Source organism: Zingiber officinale, chromosome 2B (assembly GCF_018446385.1).
Source record: "Zingiber officinale cultivar Zhangliang chromosome 2B, Zo_v1.1, whole genome shotgun sequence".
NCBI classification, from domain to species: domain Eukaryota; kingdom Viridiplantae; phylum Streptophyta; class Magnoliopsida; order Zingiberales; family Zingiberaceae; genus Zingiber; species Zingiber officinale.
The window spans coordinates 85,170,437-85,176,436 of NC_055989.1; positions in this window are offsets into that span (position 1 = coordinate 85,170,437).

Here is a 6,000-nt window from a genome sequence, read left to right on the forward strand (position 1 = left end):
GCATGTAGTCCGGAATCAGAAAACTTTAAAAAAGAGATTTTTTTTTATTCCGGAGTTAACTAAGTTTTTTTACCAAAAATACCTTTAAAATTTTTTATAACTAAAAATTCATTTTAAAGTATAAAAAACTTAAACTAAAATAATAATAATAATAATAATAATAATAATAAAAGTATAACGTAAACTAAGAAAATTAAAAAATGTAAATAAAAATTTTTAAAAAAATGTAAAATAACAAGAACTTCAGAAAAAACAAAAAAGAAAAAAACCAAAAACGTAAACTAAAAAATGAACTAAAAAATTAAAACGTAAACTAAAAAAAAGGAACTAAAAACAACGTAAAAAACGTAAACTAAAAAATAAAGAAAAACAAAAACAAAGTATAATAAAAACATTTGAAAAATAATGTGTAGAATTAATTTTAGAACGGAGGATAATATAGTAAAATATTAAATCAAGTTATATATTAAAATTTTGAAACAAATAAATTTTTATTATGTTACCGAGGTTGATCAAATAATTTTATATTATATTTTATTTCCATTTTAATTATATAATTATTTAATAATCACATAATTAAAATTATATATGATCATTTAAACTAAATACATAATAAGAATTTTTCACATAGTATTCTATTCACTCTATCTTTTCTTAATTTTTGTTTGGATTATATATATCCATTGAGAAATGATAATAAATCACATCATTGCAATGACGAGCAACAGCACAGCAACCTTCCTTTTTTTTTTAATTCTTTTTCCTCCTCCTCTCCCTCTTTCTATTTTCGTCACTACCATGATGGAAACCGGCCGGGCAATGGACGGCAGCCTGCAACGAGACAGAGGGCGGTGGTCCCGATGCAGCTCGGTGGAGGACTTGGTGGAGTTTTAGCTCGACACATCAGAGATCAACAGAAGACTCCTGTAGTACTAACAATGCCAACGCGTACCAGTGTGGTGCGAATTCCGGCAACACAAACAGACGAGGTTGCAGTGACTCTCTCTATGGTCGATATAATCATCATGAATAATTGATCAAGAACCCCGGCCCGGTACCGTTAATTATCATCCACGAATAATTTAATTTGCCTGCATGTGTGATTGTGTGCGTGTCTTAATTGTACGACGTTCTTGAAACTAAACTATTAGGTTTTGTGTTGTGCTGTGCTAATCTGAAAGAAAGAACATGTGTTTATATTATGATACGGTTCATAATGGTAGGACTTAAACATCGGGAGTTAAAGAGATGTGATGGTCAATAGTCAAGAGATAAGGCAGTAAACAGTCAGAATGACGTGACAGTTAATAGATAGGAGGATATGACAGTCAACAGTCGGGAGGATGTGACAATCAGCAGTTAAGGAAAGAATATAATGGGTAGGATTGCCTCGTGTCGTCAGACGCAGAATGCCCGGTCGGGTGCTTATAGATTAGGATCCCATATCTGAATCGGGATGTGTAGTCGGGATGATGCCTAACCTGCTCCAACTAGTCGGGCTTTCACGACTCGATTATATACAGGTCTGGTTCTCTCAGTGGGCCAATTTTCGACTGGCTCTTGAGCGAGCTCAGCATAGCTCTCTCGGCCCCTCAAGACGTAGGCTAGGTATTATACATGACATATCATCCCGAGCTGCCCTGATCATAACTGTTGCTTGTCTGGGAATAACTATTGTTTGTTAGGGAAGGAATATTCCAATGGTCTGCAGTCATTTGCGAATAAAACCTTCTTCCAGTCCACAAGAGGGTGTCACATGTCCTCCATCACAAGACAGGTCCTGACACCCGACATTCCCTGACATCAGTCAGGTTCCAGAGGTGCGCATTGTCATATAACAAGGAAGGTCCTCTCCCTTACGCAGGTACGCTCTCTCATCCATTCGCACTTGGTTTCTACTTTTCTTTCTCCTTCGTACATTGTTCTTCTGGGGAAAAAGTACCTGACATGAGCGTCGCAGGGCTTGCTCCGGGGACTTTTTCCCTGGTTTCTGGCCTCTAACATTCCTGGTGCTTGTCTGAGTGTGCGCAGAGCTCAAGTACCATCGGCTCAGTTATCGTCGTCCATCAGCGCCACGTGGATCCGTTCTTGTGGACGCATACGAGAAGGGTGTCCCAGTCGCCTCTCCGTCAACGCCAGCAATAGCTCATTCGGCCTTCGTCTGACTCAGATTCCGGATAGGATCAATTTGGCGCCGTCTGTGGGAATTTCCTTCACCTGTTCTGGAGCGTGAAGATAGAGGATACCAGAAGAATCAACGTGACCATGACGACATGTGAATACGAACTGTTCAAGGAGGCCAAGAGGCAGACGACTTCCAAAAAATAGACCACTGCTTCACGACTATACAAGATGTCGACAGTTTCCAAGGACCTGACCCACATTTTTGATAGAGGATCCAAGAGGAAACAGTCTGAGAAGTTCCCCCTGGCTTTCTATCGGGAACCTGGTCCAGACTATTATCACAAGGACTCAGACTGTTATAATAAGAAAGAACAACCGCAGGCCTCCATGGCGGAAAGCTCCTCGCCCAAAGACTCAAAGAAAGGGAAAGCCATAGTCCTTAAGAAGGAGCCCTGGGAGGAGCCTGAGGAGCAAGTGCCCTTCTCTCTAAGGGTACTTGAGAAGAAGCTACCCAAGGAGTACAAGCCCCCAACTATCGGAGAGTATGACGATAGCAAGGATCCGGAGGATCATCTCCGAAAGTTTTGGAACGCTGCGTTGTTCCACCAATACAACGACGCTATTAAGTGCCGAATGTTCTTGAACACTCTATTTGGCTCGGCACAGAAATGGTTCAATGGATTGCCAAATGGGTCCATCACCTGCTTCCATGACTTCAAGATTATTTTCCTGCGCCACTTTGCCAGCAACAGGAAGTACCAGAAGACAGACCACTGCCTCTACGCCCTCAAAAAAGGGTCTCCCAAGCCCTTGAGAAGCTATATCAAACGCTTCAACCAGGTGTCCCAAGACATCCCGTCCGCTACCTTTGAAATATTGATGAGTGTCTTCTCCCATGGATCAGTAGAAGGGGAGTTCTTCCGAGACCTCATCCGAGAGCCTGTGAAGAACTTATATGAGATGCTAGAGAAGGTCGTCAGTTACATCAAAGTAGAAGAAGCTCAGGTGGCTCGGCAGAAAGCGAACAAGGTGCCTGCTCCCGCCAACAAATCAGAGAAGAGGTCACCCCAACCTCAGCTCAACCTCTTCCACGTGCCCGGGATGCTCAACCATAATTCCCTCCTGGCTAGGATTCTAGGTCGGCCCAACATGTGGCAGCTGTCCAAGCCCTAAGGCTAGGTTAGTGGGGGCCGCGTTGTTGCACTTACCATAGGTCCCTGATGTGCGTAGATTGTATACACTTCTGTAGTATATTTTGATGCACATTCACGTACTTCGAGCATGCTTTATCTGTGCATTTTCGTACTTCCATCTTTCCTTTCAGCATATTTACTCTTTTTGTTCGGAGATATACTTTTTGGGCATTTTCTGTATGCAAGAGTCGATTTTGGAGAAGATTTGACGCTTGAACGAAGAAGGAACGCGCAAGCCCTATGTGCCACACGACCATAAAATGGGGGGTTGCCCAGGGCGTGTGGTGATCACCACCCGTGTGGCTGCAGCAGAGAAGGAAGAAGCCATGGCCGTGTGAGCATCACACGGTCGTGCCAGGTTTGAAGCCAAGAGGGTTCATGGCCGTGTGCACCACACGGCCTTGCAAGCCATCCAGAACCGAAGCTGTACATGGCCGTGTAGATCTACACAGCCGTGTAGCATTTCCAGAGCCCAAGAATGCCTTGGTAGTGTGTACCACACGGTCGTGCAAGAGCTCCAGAGCCGGAGGTAGTGCAGGCCGTGTAGATCTACACGACCGTGCAAGAGAAGCAGTAGAGGAGCAAGCCACGGTCGTGTCTCACACACGACCGTGTGAGACAGGCAGAGAGGGGAGTAGCACAGGCCATGTGAGCTTCATACGGCCGTGCCTCCGGGTCGTGTGGCGCCCAAACCCCCCTTCTATATAAGGCTTTCTTCAAGATTTGAAAGGGGGTCTTCTCCCCTTTGGGAGAGAGCAAGATTTGGGTGATTCTTCTCCATCTTGGAGGGATTTTGCAGCGATTCAAGGGGAGATATTCACCGCTTTGACTCCAAGATTGGGGGATTTGATCCGAAGACCATTCTTCATCATAGATAAGCTTTCTTTCTTCCTTTTCTTTGATTTGGGATCAAGAATGCTTGTAATATTCTTTTCTTCGGATTTCTTTCCTCATTTTATGGAGTAGATTTCTTTGTTCTAGGATGGAGGGAGTAATTGTAAGGATGATTTGATGTAAAACTCTTGTGGATTTGTCAATTTCCTATTTCTATGATTTTACCTTGTTTGTATCCATTTGATCTTGTGTGGATTGTTGTGTTTGAATCTAATTACCTTGCTTGGTTGAATGTTTGAATATCTTGTGGATCTTGTAAAAATTGTTTCTCATTCGATTTTCCGAGGGATGTTCGTGACAGGAACAAGCTCGTGTAAGAACGTTTGAGGGGTAATCTTGAAGGAGAAATTAGGTTATTCAAGAGGGTAGGATAGATTGTATGCATAAATCTTTATATCTTAATGAGGTTGAGGAGAGATGAATTCTTATATTGATTATCCGGGGGACGCACGTGATAGGCAAGCCCGTGTAAGGACAACATAGGTTTCATTCCTAATTGATCACATTTGAATATAGATTTCAGTCCTAGGCCGGTTGTCTATTGCAAGAGAGAACCGACAACCTTCTACAAATGATGGACAATTGAGGAATAAGATTTGGTAGATCATTTACAATGAATATCCTTATAAAGAAACCAAAGCTCCTAGAATATCCCTTTATCATTGCCCTTATTCTTGTTTCTTATTCTTTTGTTTCTATGTTTTACTTTTCATAGTTACACTTTGCATTTGTGAATCAATTGATTAGTTGTTTAACTAACTCGCGTTAAGACATCTTTAGTGGTTATTCCAGTCTCTGTGGATACGATATCTTTTATTATTACTTACGACATTTCCGTACACTTGGGAAACGTCAACAAGTTTTTGGCGCTATTGTTGGGGACTGCGCTATAACATTAGAGATTATCAATTGAGTTAGACTAAACATAACTTTTCTTTTCTTTTCATTAGCATAATTGTAACTAATCTTTAGGATTCTATTTTCATAATTTTTGCATATCTTTCTACTTCTTGACAATTTATTTTGTTGTAATTCTAATTCTAATTCTAATATATTCTAATTCTGCATTCTAGTCTAGCTTTTCTCTGTTTTTCTTTTGATTTAGATTTTTCTCTATTTTTCTTTCGTAAACATATCTTGCAATCTTGTTCTTGTATATGTGAAGATCAAAACTTCATAAAGGCATCAAGAATAACAAGAACTTGTAAACACATTAGTTGATTAGCATATGAATTATTCTAGACATTTTTCTTTTTCCTTTTATCTTTTCTTTCTTATTTTCATTATGCACTTTCTTTCTTACAATTTAAATTCTGCATTTTCTTTCTTGCTTTTCATATTACATTTTATTTCTTGTCTTTGATTCTTCATTTTTTTGCTTCTAATAATTTTCTTTTGAATATCCATGAGCACTAACATGTCAAGCAGACCCATGAGAAATTTTTCTACATCCTTTTCTATAAGATTTTTATCTCCCATTGTGCAACCTCAAATTGAAGCAGAAAGTTTCCAACTGGACCCATAGTTAATTTTCATGATACAAGGTCACAAATTTGGAGGAGAAGTATCAGAAAGTCCTTATCTGCATCTTGAAACATTTTTAGAGATTTGTGATATGGTGAAATGTGAAGGAGTGTCAGCAGATGCAGTTCTATTGATGACATTTCCTTTCAGTATCAAGGATAAAACAAGGACTTAGTTATATTCTCTCCATCCTCAAAGTATCACAAGTTGGGAGCAATTGGAGAAGCAATTTCTGAATCATTTTTCCCTCCAAGTAGAACAGTGT